The 24439-nt window shown below is 40.9% G+C and overlaps 1 protein-coding gene across 4 annotated transcripts in view; it reads right to left on the reverse strand.

Annotated features, from left to right (window-relative positions):
• The window catches only part of DUSP16 (dual specificity phosphatase 16), a 98253-nt gene extending 78425 nt beyond the window's left edge, over positions 1-19828 (reverse strand). The window contains exon 1 of one of the 4 annotated variants that reach the window (XM_005290082.5): positions 19187-19828. The gene's annotated coding sequence lies outside the window, so the exon portion shown is untranslated. The remainder of the gene's footprint in view (positions 1-19186) is intronic. The other 3 variants (XM_005290086.5, XM_065570330.1, XM_065570335.1) reach the window with 3 other exon arrangements.
• Positions 19829-24439: the final 4611 nt, after the last annotated feature.

Below are 24439 nucleotides of genomic sequence, written 5' to 3' on the forward strand. Positions count from 1 at the left end.
GAGGGTCCAGAGAAGAGCAACAAGAATGATTAAAGGTCTTGAGAACATTACCTATGAAGGAAGGTTGAAAGAATTGGGTTTGTTTAGTTTGGAAAAGAGAAGAATGAGGGGGGACATGATACCTGAAAACTCCTATCTAAAAGAGTGTCATAAGGAGGAGGGAGAAAACTTGTTCACCTTAGCCTCTAAGGATAGAACAAGTTTGGAGAAGCAATGGGCTTAAACTGCAGCAAGGGAGGTCTAGGTTGGACATTAGGAAAAAGTTCCTAACTGTCAGGGTGGTTAAACACTGGAATAAATTGCCTAGGGAGGTTGTGGAATCTCCATCTCTGGAGATATTTAAGAGTAGGTTAGATAAATGTCTATCAGGGATGGTCTAGACCGTATTTGGTCCTGCCATGCGGGCAGGGGACTGGACTCTATGACCTCTCGAGGTCCCTTCCAGTCCTAGAATCTATAAAAGTTTTTTTTCCCTCCTGCTGATAACAGCTCACCTAATAGCTCACCTTAATTAATTACTCTCATTACAGGTGGTATGGCAACACCCATTTTTTCATGTTCTCTGTGTATATATATCGTCCTACTGTATTTTCCACTGCATGCATCCAATGAAATGGGTTTTAGCCCACGAAAGCTTATGCTCAAATAAACTTGTTATTCTCTAAGGTGCCACAAGTACTTCTCCTAGCTACTATGACATCCCAGTGTGGAGATGCAGAAACAATGACAACATAACTAAATTATTTAGAAGCTTGTGTGTGATCCCGGCAGTTACAGACCGGTAAGTCCAACATCAGTACCGGGCAAATTAGTTGAAACAAAGAATAAAATTGTCAGACACATAGAAGAACGTAACTTGTTGGGCAAAAGTCAACATGGTTTCTGTAAAGGGAAATCATGTCTTACTAATCTATTAGAGTTCTTTGAAGGGGGGGTCAACAAATATGTGGACAAGGGGGATCCAGAGGACATAGTGTATTTAGATTTCCAGAAAGCCTTTGACAAGGTCCCTCACCAAAGGCTCTTATGTAAATTAAGTTGTCATGGGATAAGAGGGAAGATCCTTTCATGGATTGAGAACTGGTTAAAAGACAGGGAACAAAGGTAGAACTAAATGGTAAATTTTCAGAATGGAGAGGGGTAACTAGTGGTGTTCCCCAAGGGTCAGTCCTAGGACCAATCCTATTCATAAATAATCTGGAGAAAGGGGTAAAAAGTGAGGTGGCAAAGTTTGCAGATGATACTGCTCTAGATAGTTAAAACCAAAGCAGACTGAAGAACTTCAAAAAGATCTCAAAAACTAAGTGATCAGGAAACAAAATGGCAAATGAAATTTAATGTGGATAAATGTAAAGTAATGCACATTGGGAAAAATAACTCCAACTACACATACAATATGATGGGGGCTAATTTAGTTACAACTAATAAGGAAAGATCTTGGAGTCATCATGGATAGTTCTCTGAAGACATCCATGCAGTGTGCAGCAGCAGTCAAAAAAGCAAACAGGATGTTAGGAATAATTTAAAAAGGGACAGAGAATATATTATTGCCCTTATATAAATCCATGGTATTCCCACATCTTGAATACTGCGTACAGATGTGGTCTCATCTCAAAAAAGATATACTGGCATTAGAAAAAGTTCAGAAAAGGGCAACTAAAATGATTAGGGGTTTGAAACACATCTCATATGAGAAGAGATTAAAAAGGCTTGGACTTTTCAGCTTGGAAAGGAGGAGACTAAGGGGGGATATGATAGAGGTATATAAAATCATGAGTGATGTGGAGAAAGTGAATAAGGAAAAGTTATTTACTTGTTCCCATAATATAAGAACTAGGGGCCACCAAATGAAATTAATGGACAGCAGGTTTAAAACAAACAAAAGGAAGTTCTTCTTCAAACAGCACACAGTCAACCTGTGGAACTCCTTCCCTGAGTCCTTAAGGCTAGGACTATAACAGGGTTTAAAAGAGAACTAGATAAATTCATGGAGGTTAAGTCCATTAATGGTTATTAGCCGGAATGGGTAAGGAATGGTGTCCCTAGCCTCTGTTTGTCAGAGGGTGGAGATGGATGGCAGGAGAGAGAGATCACTTGATCATTACCTGTTAGGTTCACTCCCTCTGGGGCACCTGGCATTGGCCACTGTTGGTAGACAGGATACTGGGCTGGATGGACCTTTGGTCTGACCCAATATGGCCATTCTTATGTGTATATTGATCAGAATGCCACCTCACACAGGCAGAAGACAGAGAGACATAACAAGGGCTTGGAAAATTTATGGCACATCTCTAGCTTGAGGAATAAGCCAGGGGAAAAGAAGTTGCTTGTGCTGATCACCCTCTCCCCAACCCCAAAAGTCATAGCAGTGCAGCTGAAAAGGCTATATGCTGTTTATTCTGTATATATTCAATTCTATTTAAACAAATATTTAAAAAAAAATGCAACTGACTACTAGGGATTGTCAGATAACCATTTCAGTGTAGGAAAGGCTCACGGACAAGAGGGGAAACAGACTGAATAGACAGGAGAAACGGACTACAAACAATGCGCTCTCAATGCACAGAGTAACTACAACTGAAACAGATTTTTCTAAACGCATAGTAATCGTAGGTGTTACTTTGCAACAACTGATGAAAAACCTCAGACTTTTTTAAAAAACTGGGTGGTGTCCCTTAAATAGGGATCCTTGTACAAGAGAAGTGTTGCAGATTAATCAATAATTCATGCCATGTTACTGCACACACCTAATTCTGGGCTCTAATTTCCCCATCTGCAAAACCTGTACGTATGTATGTATGTATGTATGCATGCATGCATGCAAGAATCTCTCCATTTCCTCCAGGGATAGCGAGCAGGTTGTGTCACTGCTCAGCACACCTACCAGGTGACACAAACAGTGGGTTACAACAGCAGTTAAAGATGCTATATGATGGAGGTGAAGTGACATTACAAATGGTACAAAGAAGAGATGGTAGGGAAATAAAGTGTGAAGATTTTCATGGGTGAAAGTGTAGGAAAAACCCCGGTCTCTTCCCACCTTGTCTAGTGTGACTGGTAATTCCTGCTTAAGGAAGAAGGGGGCGGAGGAGAAGAAGGAAGAGCATTTGAATGATTTAAATAACATTCTGCTTAACCTGCACGAGAACTAAGAGGTGGTTTCAAAAGTCTTGGAGTCTTGTTTCATTATGATGTATAAAAGATAGCCTGAAATGTTGTGGGTTTTCCCCATTAAAATTCATGTTTTATCTACCCTGATTTCCTGAAAGTGTATGGATAACATCACAGGCTTATGATGCCACAAATACCAACCAAATACACCCAGTCAATTAAGAGAAGTGATTTTTTACACAGACCATTTAAAAGGTGAAAGGGGTGGGGTTGTACTACAGTATTTAATTCCTATGATTAACAAATAGTTTATTCCGTTAGGAAGGCAGTGCCCTCATGCCATCTCTGGGGCCTCCAACTGAGAGCTTCAGCAAAAAACATACTAATTTTTAGGAGTAAAATGTGGGGGTGGGTGGAAAACATACAGAGACACACACACGGACTTTCAAACAGTTTATAAATCAAAATGAAGCCAAAAAAGTGGCACAAATCTGCTCTTCCTTCCTCCCCCCTCCCACTTCAGGTCACCTTCCAAATTGGCTTGAAAGTCAATATGAATAAGCGGAGAAAGGGGTCACAGTTCACGGTTTCTCCTGCTATTTAGCTGCATACTATTTCAGGCAAGGTTGGGCAGTGATTACACCAATTCATTTAATTAAGGCTTTTCTTGCAAAAGAAAAAGCTGTAACATAAGGGTTTTTTAATGCTATTCAAGAATGGTTTAACAAGCTACAAGAGTGAGAAAATCTGCTGTGGGGTTGGTGATTTCCCCCCACCCACCCCCCCAATCTATGCTCAGAATAGAGGCAAGTCTGTACACCTGCCATACTGATCTTCATGAGATTGTTTTGCAGTTTGCTTACATCTCCACCACTGTGCACACAGGGCCCAACATACTAACCTAGTAATATAAGCTACCCAATTTCAAAGCCATTGTCTCATGACCTGTCTGTAACTTGCAGTATAGGCAGAACCTTACCCGGGGCTCCTGCATGACAGCTTGGTTAGGGATTTTAGCACATCTTCATTACAAATATAGTTGTGTAACCGGGGCCTTGACTCTCCTTTTTTAGTAGCATGGGCTGTTCAATATATTTTCTTTATTCTTTCACCACTGCCAGACTATGCACATCTATTCACCCTGCAGTAGAATCTCCTTTCTAATTAATGGAATGTCAGGGTCTACTAGGTAAAGCAATTTCCACTAGAGGAGGGCTTCTTGGTCAGGGGTCCCTAATATCAAATGCATTAAACACCACAAATAAAGATGGAGCTATTCTGGTGACAGTGCAGTACAATTCCATTTTGAATGTATAAGGTTGGGAAGAGATTCAGAAGTCAAAAGTTAGGAAATTAAAATCCTTAGTCTCAGCATGGAAGCTACTTAAACAAACAATAAGCGTTACAGAAGGTGTGCATACCACTTAACAAGGAAAGGAAGCAGGAAGGCAAGGGGGGGGGGGGGGGGACGACATTCTGGTTAAATGGCAACATCCAAGAGGTTATTCATGACAAATGAGTATGCCTCAGAAAATGGAAATCCAAACCCAGTGGAGCAAATAGAAAGGAGCATAATTAAACCACAGTAGGTGAAATGGAAGTGTAGGAGACCAAAAAGTTAAAGTTATAAAAACACTAGCATGAAATTCTTTAAGTATACGAAGATTAGAGAATTAACAGTTGCACTGGATCACAAAGGGGCAGTTAAGCTTTCCCACACAGGATACTGGGAAAATTCTTTCCTGAAAATAGTAGGCCCAAGGTAGGTTAGATGAGGTACTGTTAGACATCAATGTGTTAAAACAAATTGATTAACTAGTAGTAAAATCACCAGATCCACAGGATCTACACCCAAGAGTTATGAGGGAACTAAAAAATGAAGCGACTGAGCTGAGAAAAATATGCACTCTCTCCTCAAAATCAGGTACTTCAGAAGGATTGGAGAGAACACGTTGTACCTATGTTTGCAAATGTACGAAAAGTAATCCCGAGAAGTAAGCCAGTGAGCCCTATTTCAGTACCAAGTGAACTGGCTGAAATAACTAAAAGTAGAACTATAGAACATTTAGAACATGATAAGACAGGAACAAATTGAAACCACTTTGGCAAAGGAAAATCATGCCCCGCTAACATATTAGATTTTGAGTACGTCAAGTGTCTATAAAAAAAAACAAAAACAAACAAACAAAAACCCCACACTATTTGATGGAATTTATTTGGACTTTCCAAAAAGTCTGACAGAGTCCCTAACAAAAGGCTATAGAAGGAATCTAAATCATTAAGCAAGAAGTAAAATATCACCACAGATTAGAGACAAGACAAAGTAGTTAACTTGGCAAAAATGTTAACAGCAGGGTTAATGTTTTTGCCACATGCTTCTGTTTTAGACCAGTGTTGGTTAACATTTATTAATGACCTGGAAAAGGGGACAAGCAGTGAGGTGGCAAAGTTTGCTAGTGACAAAATTTAGATTAGACAAGGCTACTGTGACGAACTTCAAAGGTTCCTAACCAAACTAGGTAAACGGGCAGCATAATACAGATTAAAGTCAATGTTTACAAAAGCAAGGTTGGAAGGAGTAATTTGAATGACCAGTTTCTAAATTAGCTGTAGCTGCTCATGGAAAAGAGATCCAGGCATCATTGTGGAATTGCTCAATGAAAAAATGTCTAATCAAATGCAGCAGCATTCAAAAACCAAATGCTAAGATAAAAAAAAAAAAAGAAAAAAAAACTGGAAGTATTATCTGTATTATAAATGGCATAGCCTCACCTGGAGTACTGTGTTCAGTTCTGTTTTCTCACACACACACTATTTTATAGATAACTATAGCCAGAGACATAATATTTAATATTTTACTGTCCATCTCTGACCTTGTTTTTTAATATGGTCAGAGTCTGATATGAAAAGTTATTACAAGTATGGAAAGACTTCCATATGAAGAGAGACTAAAAAGACTGGTACCATTTAGTTTGGTGAGGGGACATGTTAGAAGATACAAAACAATGGTATGGACAAGGTAAAGTCAATCATTCCTATTTACCTATTCTCAAAATGCAAGGACACAGGGAGACTGAATGAAAATGAAAAGTCAAATCAAGTCCGATTTAAAAAAAGACTTAGTTGTCCTCTCTGGGGTTTCTTGCACATTCTTCTAAAGCATCAGGTGCTGGCCACACTCACAAATAAGATACTAGATTAGAGGGACTTGATCCAGTACACCAATTTCTGTGTTTCTACCTATGGAATCACTAACACCATTTCCTAAATGTTCCTTTGAGACCTCATATCCAAGTGCTCTCTGAATCTCAGCTCAACCCTGCTCAGCTTGTGAAATGTGAAGAGAATGCAGCCCAAGAGGATAGGTCTGCAAGACTGTTATAAAAAAGTTTAAATAAACTAATATTAAACAGTTTCCTGTAACATGCTGTCCCTAGATCTATTTAGACTATAGTTTTACGTAGCACTCATTCAAAATATTCCAAAATGCTTTACATATGGTAAGCAAAGAGAGGAAGAGCCAGTAATTTTAACTAAGGCAGTGAAACTGAAATTCATCCTCACATGAAGACTATTTGTAATATCTGTTGGGAGACCAAGAGATTTCAAATGGATTACAGAACCCTTCAGACTTTAAAGCAGCCAGTTCAATCCAGTCCTGGTGTGTAGTGACCAGTAACAGTTGTCATTTTACAGCTTTTTAGATTGACTATGTGAAATGAATTTGTTGTTTCAGTCTCATTTCTAGCAGACATGTCCAATCACAAAGCCACAACTGCAACTATTGGCTGTCTCAGCAGAGAAGCAAGCATTGAATAGGTATGGAGAGGGGAAACCTTTCATGCCTTGATGGTCCCTCCAGGACAGACTAGAGACAAAGTGGGACAGACTGTCAGCTGGTGCACTGAAGTTAATACAGCCATGTTAATTTACCTCAGTTGAAGATCTTTCCCATTGATCTTTGGTCAGCAATACAAGAGCAGGCTGGTTAGAGGTCAGAACAGAGAGGGAGAGAGAATGGTTTGAGGAATATTTATTTTAACGTCTAGAGAAGTTTTATACCTTTGATATTTTGCTTCTAAGGCATCGATCAATATTTTTCTGTTCTGTGTGTTTAGATTGAAGCTGTTTGGAGCAGTGACCATTTCTTATGTGTTTGTACATCACTCAGCGTGAACCCTAATATAATACTAGATTATTTAAATTTAAAAAATTAACAAACAACAGCAGGGTGGTCTGTGGAAGCTAACACAAGCACCATTGTGCCTGCTGTGACTAAAGGGCATCAGTCTCCTGGATTGGACATATTTTAGAAGCACTTCAGATCACTTAAAGTTTAAGTCATGTTAAAGGCAAAATTTTTATTCCATCTGAACTAACCACATACTTATGTTCTGTACAGATGTAAACATCCAAGGATAAATGGGGACAGAGGGGAAGGAGGTAAATCATGCATTCATCAGGGAATCAATTATTGAAGACTAATAGATGCACCTTAGAGGGGGAATTTATAGATGATACTTCTTTACAGGTGCCTGAGAGCAAGTTATTTGTGGCCTACTGTCCTTGGGTCTTAAATAGAGGCCTCTACAGATGATGAAAAGGTAGGCTATTTTTATGGTGTAGTATTTGAAATGCAATTAATCTGTTGGTTGCCTTTCTAAGTTTTACTATTTAAAATCCATAACACAAGGCCAGAAAAAAATATAACCTTTCCCCAAGAGCAATCACATATCCCAATTCCACATGCAGGATTTTGAGTGTGCCTATTATATTATGATGATTTAAACTGAACTAGGATTACAGACTTACAAAAACAGTATGCTCTTAAAAGTAAACTCCCACTCAAAGTAAGTTAGTATTAAAGTTTTCTTACATTCTCTAGTTGGACCTGTAGTATTTGCAATACTGATCCTATCAGAAATTGAATTTTCCTATACTTCCTAAAATATAGTTGGACTACATCTAGTGATTATCATATATTAATTGCAAAAAGCCTATGTTAAAATACTGTGCCAAAGTTGGGCTTTGGTTGTTGTTGCTGGTGTGTGTGTGTGTGTGTGTGTGTGCGCGCGCGCGGGGGGGGGGGGGGGGGGAGGAGGAGAATACAACCCTACTCGATACCTACTAGCACAATGCTGCTAATCACAATGAAAATACCGGTCTTGTCACCAACCTAGAACCACACTCCCTATAGTTTAAAGGAACAAAGCCCAATTGTATTAGAACACTCAAAACAACATTCCATTTTAATAGCTTTTTTTAAAAGTGCACAACATCTCCTTTGCCCACCAGGTTTCACTCTACTTTTCCTCTTTTCTTTCCCATACTAGATCATAGTGCATCTTCTCCTCCACCGTCTGTATCTTCTTTTCTGTCTTCCTCCTTATATCATGCCCTCTCTTCCTCTAAATTATGTTCCCTACTTGTTCTCCCCCCCCCCCCCCGCCCATTTCATCCCCATTGTCCTAAACAGCAGCAGCAAAGTCAAACTGGCCTTATTTTCATCCGTTTCACCACTGCCCACCTGGCTGTGGACAGCCAGGGAGGAAACTGGCAAGACAGCCATTTCCACCCACTGAAGCTTGGCAACACTCTGAGCAGTAGCAGAGGCATTGAAGCTCAGTCTGCAGACATGGTAAGATAGTACAGTACATCAAGGTATATTTGGTTTATGTTTACAAAGTTATCTACACAACCATAATGGCTAGAAAGCTTTTTGGAGAGTGGGGGGGGGGGGGGGAAGGAGGGAAATGGAGGTAAAAGAATATGGTAGCAATTTTGTTTATGTTTTTGATTTGTTGGGAGGGCGGATGTTTTGTTTTTAATTACTATAGCTTACATTCTGCAAAAGCTGATGGTATTTGATGGGGGGGTATTTTTTAAAAATCCTACTTTCAACAGGTAAGTAAAATTTTCAAGTCCAACTGTAACATATGACAGCCAACTTCTGACAGCAATTAGAGACATTTCAAGAAGAAATAAAAGTTATTTTCCCCCATATTAATATAAGAGAGTTTTAGGAGGGATAGAACAGAAAAGTAGAAATATTTCACTAAAAATAATGGCTGGACCTCCTGAAAAAGAGAGGTTACCAGATAGGACAAACAACACAGAACAAATCTACCAGTGCAAGAGATTTCTGACATAACTGTTCCAAAACTCTCTGTGTCCTATCCCCCTAAGCATTGTTTATTTTCAGATACATCTCAGAACAACATTTTCTCCCACTTAAAAGATACACCAATTCACAAAGAACCTATTATACCTAAGACCCACCGACTTCAATAGGACTTGAGCACTTTGTTTAGTTAATCACAAGCTTATGTGTTTTGCTGAATCAGGGCCAGAGACAGCACTTGTCCGTATTAAGGACAGACTCTTGCTAAGGAATTTTTAAAACCCCTCACCCAGACCCCCACAAAAATTGCTTATTTTAAATTAAAGTATTTCAGTAAACTAAGCCTTTAAAGATTTCACCCTGATTTAAAATGCCCTAAAGACCAGTTTTCTGGCAAAGCAGATGGAATTCTGTAAGAAATCTTGGTACTCTTTAAAATTCCTAAAACAAACATTGTGTCTTTTTAAACTAGTGTTTGCTAACAAAATGTCACTATACTCAGCTATTTTTAGGTGCTGCTAAGCGATGGCCTCATAAGTGCATACAACCCCAAACAATACAACCCAGAGGTTTCTTATTAGAACAAGGGTTGGAGGCTAGCTCTCAATTGTTGAGTCAGTGACCACCATCACCCCCTATACCCTTTCCTACACTACAACATGTTAATTATAGACTGAACATGAGACCTAAAAGCCAATGGATCAAGAAATATCCTGCCTATTTTGTGCAAAATCTTGAATATTTGTGCCACAGCTGGATTAGAAAGAGGTTAGTCATTCAATAAATTTCAGAGAGAAAAAATTTCTCAAAATACTACATCCCCATCTCACCTCCTCTCAAGGTTTGAGTTAAAGGAAAGATGTGTTCTCATTTAGCAATGCAGACATTTCATACCCACCTAAATCAGATGTTGCCATACAGACTGTTTGGACAAAAATAGCTAAATATGCTTGCTTACTTCACCATTAAATAAAGCACACAAAGGACCTGCCATTAACTTTTTTGTCCCTTAACAGGCAGAGGTCATTAATAACTCATAACATTGTTAGAGACAAACAAAATACCTAAGCTTCCCCATTGCTTTTCTATAGGTTTCATCTCAACAAAAGCAGCAGATAGAATATTACTGTGCATTTCCTCATACCAGATAGGTCACACCTGCACTGTGTTGTCAAATCACACCACATTGGTTCACAGGGTAAAAGATTTAAGGGCTACTCACGTTTGACCAAAATAAATAAATATATAAATAAAGCCAGCCACTGGGTTATGTTAGTTAGGCCCAAAACGTGTCTCTCTCTTAATCGGTACAATGTCACCCCCCCACCCCAAAGGCAATAATGTGTGTTAACTTTTTCAAAGTGCCTGCTACTCTACTGTATGAATAGCTGATCTGCCATTTGTCTTCTGCTATTCTGGATTTGATCTTTGGACTGTTATATGGAACTCACAATACATTAAGCCTCTGTGCTAAAACTGGATATCTATATTTTCTCTTAAGTGTTTTTCTCCCTTGCTCAACAGTCAGGACATCTTTAGGAGTTACATGAGAAAGGAGTCGTTTTGTTTTGTTTTTTTTAAAATGGAGTTCATGTTATACTATTTGCTCTATACATTTTATGTGGAAGATTCCTCTAATTTTCTCCAATTTTAGTGCAACTCTTCCAATGAGGGCAATTAATGTACTGATGATTAACATCCTACCACTACCAAAAGGAGGATTTTGGAAGGAGGGGGCACAAGTCAGATTGAACTCTTTTCTCCGAACTATTTTGGTAATCAGACAAAAGGCAGAAAGCCTTCAAAAACAGATTCCCCTGGATCATTACAAAATCCAGAACAGACAATAAACATGGTGCACTTCTCTTCAAAAATATTCAGGAAGGCATCATACGTTTTTTTAACTCTGTGGTCATCACAAGGGAAGGTGATTGTTCCGAGGCAAAATTTTAAAGTTCTGGCTCTTAAGAAAAAGTGACAAGGCAGCACAATGACTAAGCAGGTTTAACTATATAATTGACAATATGTGGGTGACACAATGAAGTGAGGTGATATTTCTGGGAAGTGAAAGGAAGCATAAATAGGTGTTGCTTAACCACCCCTTCTGGTCTGGCTCCTCTTCAAATAAGAAAGCAAACATTAAGCCTAGAAGAACAAAATCCAACACGAATGGAAGCTATTGGATTGACAGTTCTACAGGAAGTCAGGCAAGTTCTTAAATATCAATTGAGATGACTAAATTTAGCTGTTCTTTAAATTTTGGCCCTGATGTACTTTGTCATTTTAAAATATTTTTAACACGAGTACAGACGCCCCTGACTTACGCAATCGTCCCATTCCGGAAAGCCTTGCGTAACTCGCATTTTGCGTAAGTCGGAAACGTATACCTGTATGTTACGCAAAAAGTTTCCTCAACTCGAAAATCCTATTTCTGGCTTATGGAACTTTTTCCATAAGTGCAAATTTGTGTAAGTCAGGTCTTGCGTAACCTGGGGAGCGTCTGTAATAGGAGAATACTAGGATACTGTTGTTTTGCTGGCCATGCTCTTTTGCTCTGGGAAGTTTCTATTCCTAATTTACTTGTCTATTGGTTGCTGTGTTATGGTCTAAGTGGGGTAAGGCAGAGACGTGAACCAAACATCAACTTTTAAATCAAATGTAGCTGCAGCTAGTTTTTCTTTTAGCAATTGGTTACATTGAATTCAAAGGTGGAAGGAGAATGACTAAAGTATCATTAAGCACATACATCTACTTTTTAATAGAATTATTTCTCGTTAACTGATGTGTCTTTATAAAATTTGAATTAGAGTGCAATTTAGATTTTACGTAGTACCTTTCATATATTCCAAATAGCATTACAGTCATAAACTGGAAATTGGTAGCATGGTTGATGTTTAGGGAAATACTGAAGTCGTAACATACTCTTAAACAGTTCTCACACACAGCCTTCAGAATTAGAACCTATTTCAATGGGAAAGAGAGCAAGTTAGTTAGAACAGTAAGATTTATCCTAGACTGTTAGAATATATTAGGGGGCTCATCAGCTTCTTACTTACAGACACCCAGAGTCATTCAGGACCTTAACATCTTATCTGAAATGTGGCACTAAACTTGCCCCCAACCCTACACCTCTCCCCCATGCATACTACACTGGCCTGAAACCCAAATCCTGGCACGAGACAGGAGCCTTTCAAACCAGGAGTGAATTATACAGATCAGTCCAAAAACAAAAAAACTATTAGCAATAGGATGTTGTTTCATATTCCAGTAATTAATAGGGATTTAGCCTTAAACAAGCCTTACTATAAAACTAAGGAAAAGAGAAGAAAAATGAAGGACAGAATCTAATTTATCAGGAGTAAAGGGGGGGGAAGCTGCCTACAAATTCTCTCCTATTTTGAGAGCAACATCTATGCTATCCATGCAGAGCCAAAGCCTTCTAATCCAGCAGGCTGAATACATACTAGTCATTCAAACCGAAGAATGTGTGCATAAAAGGAATTTCATTCAATTAGTCTCTGTTGTCCTCTTCATTTTATGCTCTCTGCAAAAGTTCTCAGTCACATGTTGCTACCATTTAGTACTCAGGTCAATCTTTTTGCCTCCCATCACCACTAAATACTATCAGACATTGAAGACAAATATTCAAGGGCATTTAAATGAAAGACTGTATGTGCAATAACCCATTAATCTATAATTTAGTCACTAAACAGCCCCATTTCACTCACAGAGCAAAATTAAGTACAGCACAATGAAACTAATTATCAATAGTTTGATTTCAACATTAAGAGACCTTGTCCAGTAGTTTAGGGCTGAAATTTGACCTAACTTAAAATAGTTAGACATTCTCCATAAAACTATTTCATATTCTAATTTTTGTAGGTTATCATTCAATATTTTAAATGAGATTTCTCATAAGAAATCAACAGGATGTATTTTATATTATTTTATCTAAAAAAAATTAAAACTTATGTGAGAGGAGATGGAACACAAACAGATCAATAAAAAGAACAGGAGTACTTGTGGCACCTTAGAGACTAACAAATTTATTAGAGCATAAGCTTTCGTGGGCTACAGCCCACTTCTTCGGATGCACGAAAGCTTATGCTCTAATAAATTTGTTAGTCTCTAAGGTGCCACAAGTACTCCTGTTCTTTTTGCGGATACAGACTAACACGGCTGCTACTCTGAAACAGATCAATATTTGTTACATGTAAAAAGAAAACTGAGAAAGTCTTACCTTAAACATGAAATATTATAAACAAAAGGGTGTGAAAACACATTTGAAAGGGTCTGTGTGTAGGGGGTTTAGTCAAGTCACCAAGAATGGGTAGTTATAATTTTGATGATCCTATCTGTTATATAACTATTCTAATATTGTGACAGAAAAGAAGTGTTTAAAAAGTTTGCTGAAGGTGCATGGCTCATGTTGTGTCAAATAAAGGTATAGATTTAACTAAGGATTTCCTCAGCTAAAGCACTCTGTTCACCAATTGATTTGGCATATTTATGGACCATAAATGCTATAGCTAATGATTCAGTTGGTTCACACAGTGCAAAAGAAGATAAATCAGAAGAACTGCAGTGTGTGGGACTGGGAAGATGAAGGAAAGGTAACAAGACTAAGAAAGGATCATTCTACCTACCTCACTGCACCTCAGAAGTTTAAAAAGATATAACCACACAGTGCAGTGTCATAGCAAACCTTCTAGCACCAATGGCAACTTTCTTTCGCTCTCTTCCCTGCTTCTCTAGCCTTCCCAATTATTTCCACTTAGTTTCTAAATTGCAGGAGCATTTCATAGGGACACAAAATGGAAAGAAGCCAATCTTCTCAGAGCCAATTCTGAGTAGGTCAGTCTTGGCTCAGTAGCAGACTACAGAGTGCAGCAGGAGACGCAAGGCCTTGCCCCCCTCTCCTTCCCTCCCCTAGATGCCGACTTGCTTCTGGCATTGAGGAAAAATAACTTACTGGTGGCCAACAAGGTCACCACTAGAGATGCCAGCAGCTGCCAGCAACCCAGATCCCTAAGCAAACTCAGAGATGCTCTGACTAAACTACAGAAATTTAAGAAGGACACAGAGCCAAACTTTCCCTTAAAATACATGTTTATTTTTCTTCAGACGTTAAAGGAAAGTACTAGAGAGCCCAGAAGACCGAAAACATCTATTCAGAGGTACAGCAAGGTCAGCAGTAGTGGGAACATTCCTAGCCCAGCAATGTGCTTCAACTCAGAACCATCTCTAGTAGTGAAGGCAGTTCAGATTCCAGGCCTGTTTTTCCACTCTGGTAACTTTCCTGAAATTAATGGAGCTACACTATTATATAACTGATGTGACAGAATAGAGGATTTGGTTCTTCAAGTATCTACTAGAAACATGACAAAGACCCCTCACTCACACTTCATCCACCTCAGAGAGATGGCAATGACTTCCAATCATTACTGTGCTCAGCTGGGTTGAAACCAGAGCCGGACACAAGAGGCTTTATATCAGAGTGTCAACCAATAGCCACATCTTTTGACTCCAACTTTTATTCATGCAGAACTTACACACCAATAATTAATAGTCATGAAAAATGAATTTGCCATTTCCTGATGATCAGTTTACTCAGAGTATTTCTCTTCATAGAACTCATGAAATGCAAAGACACTTTCTGATATATGCATATGCCACACAAGCAACTCTCTATCTCAAACATATTAAATGCACTCCAGAAGTCTTGGGTGGGGGGGGGGGGGCGGGAGTGGGGGGAGAAAATGATCTTCTACTCTAACATACAGAGACGTGCTACTTCCCACACAAACTTGTAGAAAACCAGGGCATTATTATATTTTTTAAATAAACACACAAGGCCAGACAACACTCAACAAAATAGCCACAAGGACTCAGATTTAAAAATAAAAAAAATCGAGACAGACGCAAGCTAGATTATATCCTTGGAATCGGCACACAAAGGGGCCCCTCTATACACAATCCATGTGGCTCATGGGACAGAACCCAGGTTTTTTCACTGTGAAGTAGGGGAGAGTATGTGCAAATTCTGACCCCCCCAACCCACTGGTCAAACTCCTCCAGTAGAAGAATACAGAGGGAATTCAGATACTCTCCTACATGGAATTTTCTGGTTCCTATATGGGTATTTTCACAAAGGCATCTGATCTGGCCCAATCTCATTGTTGGACAAGATGTTTCTCAGTTTATTGTTATTTTTTTAAGTAGTCGGAGTGAATTATTTGGCGGGGGGGGACGGAAAGAGAGAGAGAGTGTTATGTTCGGTATCCCCTCTTAGAAGAGAAAGCTGCTGGTCTGACCTACCTTAAAATCAAAAGGTGCACTGACAGCCTGGGACTTATGACTTAAAAGGTGACTGCCACCCTCTGCCAGGAACGGTCTCCCTCAGAAATGCACTTATTTTAGCTTGCCTTACTTCATTTATCTCTGCTCTGGGGCTAGTTGCTCCCTTGGTTATATGATTTTAAGATACAACAACAACTAATAAACCAAGCCACACAAGTTAGTAACTAAGGAAGATAACTCTGAACCAGTACAGCTAGTGTGATTTGGTTCGCCCTAGCAACTCCATGGTCTGTCATGTGATTTGTCCACTTGAGATGGTCAGCATTCAGGACAATGCCTATGATTTCCTACTTGTTAGTACAGCACCAGGCAATAATGGAGTGAAAACTGGCCTCCCCAGCCTCAGTTTCCTTGTGAGCGCCACTGAACGCTAGTTAGGCAATCACTAATTAACCACTCTTCTCAAAATGCAGCATGGGGATGCATGGGACTGAGTACAGACAGAGAAATAATGTAACAGAATACCCTAATGGTGCAATGAGCTGTGCCTGTGCAGAATCCCAAGTCCTAGAGCTCATTTCAGGATCAGAACCTAGGGAGGCAAATGATCCATTTATTTTGCCATTTGGTAGGATTTACATGAAACCTGAGGTAGGGAAGCCAGTTCTCTTCTTCAGCCTGAGGTGAAAGGTACTGGCCAGTCACCACAGCCACAATTTTTAAGTGCAGGTCAGTATTGTGCCTTATAGCGGTAAACAACAACATTTCACTTGTCCACATCAGGATTTTGCCTCACCTGCAGGTACAGGAGCCTGAAAATTAGCTGGAATTAGTTTATCAGCTGGACAATACATTTGAGACATAATAAGGTTTCCAGAGATCCTATAGAGACCCTAAATTAGCCCTCCAAAGCCTTAGTGAGCTGAATTATTTAAATTGGTCTCAGATAGAAAGAGGAACATATTCTGCTCTTGGTTATACCAGTGTAAATCCAGTAACTTTATTTGGCTCTGTTCACCCTGCGTACCGCCAGCTTCTGCTGGAAGAAACTGAAGCTTAGGACTCTCATGGCAGAAAGTCTGTTTGGTGCTGGAGTTTGCAATTGCATATGGCAGCCATCACCATAACTCCACCCTTCTACCAAGGTCAAATGCCCCTGCTAGAATAGCCATCCCCACTGGACCAAGAGTGTGCACTTTACACAATCAAAGATGAATCAAGCCCATTTACTTCCATAGTTACTCTGGTGCAACTGTGGACTGATTTTGTCCCAGTACTTCCATTTAGAAACATAAAACTGGACCCATCAGAGTCAAAGATATTTATTTTGAGTAAAAAAAAAGTAAAAAAAAAAACCTGCTCTAGATAAGGAATAAAGTACATTGGATTTTTAGAACACTTGAACGGTCTTTTTAGACATTAGCACATGTAATATTAACTCCGCCCCCCAGAATCCTGCTGCTGTCACCTAGAACTTACACTTCCTTCTCCATTACTTCGGCTGTATTTAAGAAAACACACACACTATCAGGATATGTGCAAGCACCACTGTAATAGGAAGCTTACTACAGAGAATACATTAAACCTCTTGCAAATTTCTATTTTTGTATGGAATATCTGCTAACACCAGCAAGCATATCTGGTCATTGTATGAACTCTTTGGGAATAGCATATTCTTTAAAATTTTCTCCAGTTTCCAGAAGCTGAAGCAAAAAAAAAAAAAAAAAAGAGGGGAAGTTCCTCCTCCTACCCACCACCAAAAAAAACCCTATATGCTTTTTAAACATACAAACTTCCCTCATATTTCATCTCAGGAATAGGCTTGTGAATGCTCCAATTTCAAGTGAGCCAGCAAGGTGAACACCACACAAAGAAATTAATCCTTAACATTTCTCCACCCTCCCTAAAAATACACCCATTTCAAATCCAACGCCTCTTGTGCAGTTGTGATTTCATAAGTTCTGTGTCCACCGAACCACATGCTGCCAGGAACAGAAACACATTCTAAAAGCAAGATCACACACACTCAAAATCAGAGAGAACCTGAAAACACATCTTTTCAGCGAGAAACAGCTTAAAATGCCTCCAGCAAGTTTAAAGTGTGCGTATATATTTATGTTATAATGGATATACACCGAATGTTTGAGCAAAAATTAGCCAAAGCAGTAAAATGTACTAGTGATGCCTCTTTCATCTGGCGGAGAAGGAAGATGAAGAGAAGAGAGGGACAAGAGAATACATGTATAATCAATTTGAACTGCTTAGTGCCCTTCTTCTTAGATGTAGTTTACTAGTGTTGAACACTGAAAACACCACTGCTGGTCAGGTTATGCAATCGACTTGTCACATACACCTTATTCAGCACATGTTGATGTGTGGAGGTGTTTCCTTCTCCAATGGTTTCTTAAAACATCAGAAAATGATTCCAGGGAGGGTTTGAAGTAATATAAAACACTAATCAAGCTCTTTTCAAAATCACTATATTTAAAATGGAATCAAGCTAACGTTTCACAGGTAACTTTTTTTTTTTTTAAGATTCTACGTCAACCCTCCATTTTGTTGGCTTGCTTAGTTAAAATATTTAGTAAAGTTCAAGGCAGTACTTTCACTCATTTTTAAAGTTTTGGATAGTAACATAAAATGAGATTATTTAAAACAATTATTGTTTTTTAAAAACATTTGAAATCATGAATTCAAATTACTGTTTACTAAATTGAAAGGGGGGGGGGGGTCAGAAGCACTTATTGTTCCTGGAAGCAAAAACAAACAAACAAATCAAGAAATTCCCAAACCACCCTCCAAAGGTTGTTTTATTTAATACACTTAATGTAAACAAACTACCTAATTTTTCACTTGTTTTTAAAATCATGCTTTTTCCCTCCTCACACAAAAGGAAGCCCTACTTTCTCTCTCTGTCCCTCTCCTTTAAAATCTGGGATTTAAGACAGGTGGCTATGTACTTTTTCCAAAGGTGAATTTAAAAACAAAACAAACCCCATACAACCACAAAACAGCTTGCAGTGTTAAGAGAATCAAAAACGCACAACAGTTAGGAGCTGGTACTTTTTTAAAGCCTAAAAAGTGTCTCACACTGGCAGCTCATCTGTCCCCCCTTTCTTCCCATATGAGGTGAGGAAAGGGACTGAAGACTAGTCAGGGCCACAGAAAGAAACCTTCCAATAAAAAATGAGGGGGGAAATAAAAGGATTGTGGGGAAGATGAGGAGAGAGCATGGAACAATATCATAACCCCATCACTATTAGCAGCTCCACCACCTTCCCTCACCCCAATCCATTTAGCTACTATCTCCCTCTGCTCCTAGGGCCTACACACTGAAACACACACACACACACCACCAAAAGAACACAAGTCAAGAAAACTACAAAGCAGAACACTGGGGAAGAGGAGCAACCCACCCCGGAGATTTTAAAGATTGCTTGCAAAGAGATCACAGATCGTATCTCCAGCCCACCCTAGAGTGGTGTCCCTATCGCACTGGAGGGAAAGAGGGGGTGACTCTTGTTTGTGGGGGGCTGCCCCTAGGAATCTGGGGAGAAAACTCCCCCAAACCCTTTTGCCAGCCCCCTCTACTTTCTTCCCAACACTTTCCCCCCACTCCCCCGTTTGTTTCCTGGAGAAGGAAAAAAAAGTTACCACCAGCTTCTTCTCTACTGGAACTGCTGCCAGACCCAACTTTCTCTCCTTCCAGCCGCTGGGAAGCTCCAGGCTGTTCTTCTTCTTTAAAACTTTATTCTGATCTATTTAAAGGGGGGTGGGGGTGGGGAGGAGAGAGAGGAAACGTTTGGAGCTTTTCTTCCTCTCCACCCCCCCCCCCCCCCCCGATGGCTTGAGAAAATGAAGGGGGGGAGAGAAAAAAAAAGCTGCGAAGGGAAAAAAGAAAGTTAAAAAGGCTGAGGTTTCCAAAAGGAACCACACAATTACTAATAAATGGCTAGAACAAACAGACACAAGGAGGAGGAGGAGAGAGAGAGTTTTGCTGGTCAGTAAACTTCAAGCTGCTGGGATGAGGTCATTGGTGTAAAAATAAAGAGATGGCGTCATTTGAAACCAATCCCAGTGAATGAACTCAGCCTGGGGGAGGGGGGACAGAGGAGCAGGGTAAGGAGACAGCAGCAGCCACCTCTGGCAAAGCAGCCCCTGCTCCTCTCTTTCCCCCCACAGCAAGAGCTCCAGCCCCCAACTCTGGCTGTGTCCCCCCCTCAGCACATGCTTGAAGTGAACCGAATGCTGGTGTCACGCCAGTGCTGTCTGGCTTTTTTCTCTCGGCTTGAAAGGGGGCGGGATTCACATTTCTTCCCCTTGGACTCCTGTTTGAATACTTTGTTTCTGAGGCAGCCCCTGGGAGGAGCCTGGAGAGCTGCGATACAATGAGGCAGCTATTCAAATGAGTTGCTGCTGCTCTCCCTCCCTCTTTCCCGCCTCCTCTCCTTGCTATCTCTCCTTCCTTCTCTTCTCACTCCTGCTCTCCTCCCCAGCCCCTGCCTTCTGCTTTCTTCTTTCCCTTTGCTTCTCCTGCCTCCTACTGCTCTATCACCTTCTCCCTGCCTCTCCTGTCTCCTTTCTCTTCTCTCTCCTGGGCTTTATCTAGCCCCTTCTCCATCCTCCTCTGTCTCCCTTTCCTGTCTTCTCCCTCACAGGCCCGTTTAAACCAACCCTGCTAAGTCTCAGCTGGGCACCATGTCTACAATATGGAATTTTACCACCAGCCCCAGCCCCAATTCAACTGTACCCTTAACACAAGCAGGAGCCCTTGTTTTATATGCTCACAACACCCCTATAAGGCCGGGGAATGCTATTAAGCCCATCATAGAGATGAGGAATAGAAATACCAAGGGTATGTCTACACTTAAAATGCTGCTGCTGCAACTGTGGTACTGTAGCACTTCAGTATAGGCACTACCTACACTGATGGGAGGGGTTCTCCGGTTGGTAGGGTGACCAGACAGCAAGTGTGAAAAATCAGGACAGGGAGTGGGGGATAATAGGAGCCTATATAAGACAAAGCCCCAAATATTGGGACTGTCCCTATAAAATCAGGACATCTGGTCACCCTACCTGTTGGTGTAAGTAATCCACCTCCCTGAGAGGCAGTAGCTCGGCCAATGGAACAATTCCTCTGTTGACCCTAGTGCTGTCTACAATGGGGGTAAGGTCGGTATAGCTACATTTCTCCAGGGTGTGAACTTTTCACACCCTGGAGAAATGTAGCTATACCGATGTAAGTTCTTAGTGTAGATCAGCCCTAAGTCATTTGCCCAAGGTCACACAGGAAGTCAGTGATGGAGCAAGGAATTGAGCCTAAACACTCCCAAGTCCTAAACCAGTGCCCTAACCGCTGGGCCATGCTCAGGAACCCTAGTCCTGGTCTACACTAGGAAATTAGGACGGTATAACTATATCACTCAGAGGTCTAAAAAATCCACACCCCTGAGCTACGCAGCTAAACTGACCTAGTCCCTGGCGTAGACAGCACTAGATTGACAGGAAAATTCTCCCATTGATCTAGCTACCATCTCTTGGGCAGGTGGATTACCTATGCCAACAAGAGAATCCTTCCTGTCAGCATAGGCAGCGCCTTCACTGAAGCGCTACAGCGGCGCAGCTGTGCTGATGCAGCATGTTAAGTGTAGACAAGCCCCTAGTGTAGACAAGGTGGTGTAGACATTGGTTCAATGGGACTACTCATGAACAAGGATCAAGCCCTAAAAGGAAGAATTAATTACCCCTCCCTTTCTGTTCATTCTTCACATTTTTTTAACTAATTGTTTTATTGTGACACAGGTCCCAAAACAAATTCAAAATAACCTCACGGTACACTGCACACTGTGCTAGAGAAATGAGAACAAATCATAATTGTCCAACCTGGCAATAATCGCTTCAGGTGACTTTTCAAAATGTGTACTTATCAATTTAAAGTGATATTACATCAAATTGTAAGTAAAACAGAAAAATAGCCACAAGGCTCCTGGTCCCTCAGCTGACTTCCCGGTTGAGCACCCTTGTGTCTGCGGGGAGCCCTTTTGACATCATTGCAAGATCAGGGCCAAGATCTTAGAAATACTCTTCTTTAAAGAGAAATTCCTTATTTAAAACAACAACAACAAAAACCTTGAGGAAAAGAAATTGAAAGTTAAGCTGGAACATCTAGATATACTTTTTATATCACACAAAGTAATTATACATCACACCTCTGCTATAAGAACAGATGCAAAACCTGCAGACTTATCTCCCCTGCTATGATGATCAAAACCCCCACAAGACAGCTTTCAAGATCCAAGGGTCCTACACATACCTATCACCACGTGTGGTGTACCTCATCCAGTGCACTAAATGCCCCAATAACAACTATGTGGGTGAAACCAGACAATCACTATGCTCTCAAGTGAACTCATACAGAAAAATAATAAAAGACAAAAACACTCTATTACTTGTGGGCGGACACTTTTCACAAAACAATCATTCCATATCTGACCTCTGAGTCCTCGTCCTCAAATGAAACCTGTGCAACAGATTCAAAAGATAAGCCTGGGAACTTAAATTCATAACTCTGCTAGACACCAAAAATCATGGCCTTAATAAAGACACTGGATTTACAGTTTATTACAACAATTTGTAACCCAATAACCCTCCTCTGTCCTACTACAGTAGAGATGTTAACTGGTCATTTCACCTTTGAATGGTCTCTTGCAACATTGATTAGATTAGATAAATTCATGGAGAGGAGGTCCATCAATGGCTATAAGACAAGATGGTCAGGGATGCTACCCCATTCTCTGGTTGTTCCTGAACCTCTGACTGCCAGAAGCTGGGACTGGATGACAAGGGATGTACCACCAGGTAATTGCCCTGTTCTCTTTATTCTCTCTGAAGCATCTCGCGCTGGCCTCTGTTGGAAGACAGGACATTGGGCTAGATGGACGATTGTTCTGACCCAGTATGGCCATCCTTATGTTCTTAAAAAGAATCCATAGTAGTGCCAGATTTATCTTCTATTATACTGAAGCAACAGCTTTGTATGGTCAAGGCTGAACAGCAGGTTCTGTTTAGAGGTAGATACTTCTAAGTACTCTAAAATCTGCATGCTTACTTGGATTGTCTTGAAACTTTCGGTGTCTCTTAGGGGTGCTTAGTAGTGTTAGTAGTCCAAACTTGGGGGGTCATTTGAGCAAGGTGCTCCTGCGATAAACCCCCTGAAAGAACAGCATTTTACAAAAACTATTGGTTCTTATAAGTTATAATGCTCTTTTTGCACACATTGTCCCCCAATTGATCTCAGTTGCTTGACATTTATCTCACTAGTGCATGCCACTGCCCCTTTGGGGAAGCAATATTGAAAATGTTATTGACCATAGAATTTGGCTCTTGAGAACAGTACATGCTAAAATTCATGAACCAGAGAGACTGAATGTACATGTGCAGCAAGACGACAAGATATAGCCTGAATGTTGCTACTATCTGTTTCTGTTAAGGGTTTGGGGCTTTTAAAAAAAAATATTTTATTTTAAAAAATGTGCCTTGATAATTTGCACAACAAATTTAGAAGGGGCTCTATTTTCTGAAAGATAATAAATAACACCTGCGCTACACAGATATTTGAGAATCATTGCTGGGCATGTTGCTACTTTCCACCTGGTGCATTATTGTAGCAGAGTGCCAACATTGATTAATCAATTGAGCACTGATTAACTAGAGGGTAGATAAAAGACAGTTAGGATAAATGCAATCATGTTTCCTGAACAATGTAACTGAGTCAGGGGGTTCCTGATATGCAGTCCCCTTAACATGAGATGCTCATAACCTTTTTAAATTCTTATACCTTTTTTGGGGCCAAGCTAGGGAACATGGAAGTGCCAGAGCAGCACTGGGTGTCTGAGGGACCAGTGCTGAGAGTATGAGGGTTGGGAGAGAGCAGGGAGAGGAGGGGGGCATTGGGAGTGGGGGAGTGGCAAGGAATAAGGGGAGAGGGATTCGGGATTGCAGAGAAAGGAAGGGGATTAGGGAGAGAAGAATAAATTGGAAAGGGTGATGAGGGAGAGGAGTTGGGGGAGCTCAGGCCAGGGGATGAGGGGAAGTGGGAGGGATAGAATGGGGGTGGTAGCAAGGGTGGTGAGTGGGATTAGGAACACCACTATGGCCCCTCTAAGCTTACCAGGGGCATGGAGTGGCAAGGAGAGTGGAGTTGGGGGATGGGTGGGTTCGGAGCTGGAGTGTGTAGCAAGGCTTAACGCACTCAGGATGTGGGAGTGGGACTTGTAGCAGCAGTTTGTGCGTGAGGGGCTCAGAGAAATGGACATGTTGGAGGAGTTGGAGCAGTGACAGGGGTTTCTGAGCTGTTGGGGGCAAATAGGGTTTGTAGCAGTGTGGGGCAGGGAGTGTTGGAACAGTGCAGGGAAGAGTGGGGTGGAAAGGAAGTGGTCAGAGCTGTGCGGCGATGTTGGAGGGGCTTCAGATCTGTCCCCCCCAGGTCTCACGTATCCAACCATCAACCAATGACAGCTACTCCTTTTTTCTATGGCGGCTTGCCCCAAGTGCCATAGAAGCTGAACACCTGACTCTGTAGTGTATTTATCCTCACATCACCCCTGTAAGGTGAAGTGCCATCATCCCCATAGGTCACAGAGGAAGTCTGTTGCAGATCAGGGAGTTTAACCCAGGTTTTCCAAGCCCCAGGTCCTACCTACTGGGTCATTCTTCTTCTCATGCCCCTGTGATGTCTGCCCCCACCCACTTCAAAAACTGTGCCCACTGACTCCATGCTACTCCCTGCACAATTCCTGCAGCCTCTCCTCCACTCCTCTGTCTGTGGATGCCACATTGACACTTGCCTGTCAGTGAGGAGGACCGCTGGGGGTGGGGGAGAACCAGGCTGTGCCTGATAGGTAGAGA

Source organism: Chrysemys picta, chromosome 1 (genome assembly GCF_011386835.1).
Source record: "Chrysemys picta bellii isolate R12L10 chromosome 1, ASM1138683v2, whole genome shotgun sequence".
Classification (NCBI taxonomy): domain Eukaryota; kingdom Metazoa; phylum Chordata; order Testudines; family Emydidae; genus Chrysemys; species Chrysemys picta.